Here is a 2,025-nt window from a genome sequence, read left to right on the forward strand (position 1 = left end):
AAAAGAAAAGAAAAAACAACCAGAGGGCAAACAGAGTTCAGTGGCCTAGTTTTCTGCAGGCTGGTATGTCTGAGTGGCTGCCACACTGGGCACAACACAGCCAGTGACTTCAGAGCGGAGCGGGCCGCTTTCTGGGTAGGTGGCCAGATGGAGGGCGGCTGCACAGCACAGCTATCCTCTGCCGCTTTTCCTCTGCTGGCATACAGCCTCTGCCTTCGTCTCTCCCTGTCGCCTGTCCATTCATTTATTCATTCAGCCAAGCCTTTCTCTTTGCTCTCACAGTGCTGCTCGCCATCTCAGTCAGATGTTACTTCTCTGCTTGCCCCCTTTCCTTTTAGACTGGAAATGAAAAGTTACGACAAAAGGCAGCAGAGTTTGCGAATCCAAATTAAAAACCAGGATAATTTGGTGTTAAAATGCTTCATAAAGAAATATGTTGCGCCCACACCCTCCCTGAATTACAGTTAATACACCAATGTGATTATCATCGAGGAATGTGATGTCCTTTGGTCCATTGGATATGCACATCAACTAAATTCGTCTCCCACAAGCTGTGGTTCCAACCTTTTTAGCTTTTGCTCCCTCAAAATAAAACAATATCATCTGTACCTACGACCACCAGTCAGTGTACGGCCTTAGTTTGGACATACTGCTGTCAGCAGATCAACCAAAAAGTAACTTTTCCTGACCAAAAATGTCAACCTTATGGTGGCCCTATGAAATTTATGGAATCCATAAAGATTCAGTGGCAATCCATCCTGATGATATTTTTGAAAAGGACGGACAGACTATAAACAAACCATGTGACCCTCGACTCCAGCGTCGCTAAAAAGCATAAATGACCACAGAAAAGATTGATCAAACGCACCTCGGGACCCCTGTCGTGACCCAAACCCCGTGTTTGCAACCACTGCCCCGCCATCTCTCCCGCTCTTCTTCTCTTCAACCCCTCAAAAGACTCGTGCTTGACACCAGAAATCCGATTGCTGAGCAGCCGTCGCAGAACACAAGCAACGTCAACATCAGAAAGAAAAAAAAAAAATGTCTCGTCTGAACAACGGCAACAAATAATGACACAAATATATAACTCAAAAGTATCGCCCCTAAGAGAGGGCGGTGGTAAAATAAGACGGCCAACGTAAGCAGACGGCGGCGAGGGGAGGGGGGGGGGGAAGGAAGAGGAAAGGACAAGAGAGAGGAGAGTTGTTTGTGTCAAGTCTCTTGAGGGAATGTTCCTTGTGTTGTGACGATCCTCTCCTGCTCCCCGGCCGGCTTCCCTCTCGTCTGTGGACATGGCAGTCGACGTCAAACACGCATGAGTACTAAACAACACAAGCCTTGAAGGACCCCACAAGCAAAAATCGACCCTTACACAATTTTTTTTTTTTTTTTTTTTTTTTTTTTTTTTCAAAGAACCGGGATTCTGTAGTAAAGTTTCATAAAACATAGAATATATTGTAGTAAGTGCATGTTGACTGCTTAATCGAACCATGAGGAGAAGTTTCCCAGAAGTTACACGAGGTTGTTGTTTTTTTTTGTGTTTTTTTTTTGTGTCTTTTTTTATTTGCCCCTTTGGACAGAATAAAATGAGGCAGTTTGCAATAGTGTGGCTTCCTAGTCAGTCCAGCTATATGTGGCATTGAGTGCATCACACACCCCTCCCCACCCCCTCTCTGTGGCACAATCTGAACATCCGGCTTGCCCCTCTCCAGGTATTTTTGGCACGGCATGAGACCTGTTAAACTTGGGACAAAACCTAAACTGACCAGGCCGAGCTGGACTTCCACGAGACGACCACCTGTTTTTCACAGCTGGTTTTGGGTCAAGTTGCTTTACAAAAAAAAAAAAAAAATACAAGACAGTAGTGTTTATCGCCACAGTGGCCCTTTCATACACAAACTGGCCGTGTTGATTCAATTACGGGAAAGCAGCTGGACAATCCAGGAGCAAAACAGTACCAGTTCTATAAATGGCAAGTAGGATGTCGTGCATCGTGTCTCACCAGAGGGGGGGGGGGGGGGGGGG

This window comes from Embiotoca jacksoni, unplaced genomic scaffold (genome assembly GCF_022577435.1).
Source record: "Embiotoca jacksoni isolate LCO1_2020_lvr unplaced genomic scaffold, fEmbJac1.0.p SCAF_15, whole genome shotgun sequence".
In the NCBI taxonomy this organism is placed as follows: Eukaryota; Metazoa; Chordata; class Actinopteri; family Embiotocidae; genus Embiotoca; species Embiotoca jacksoni.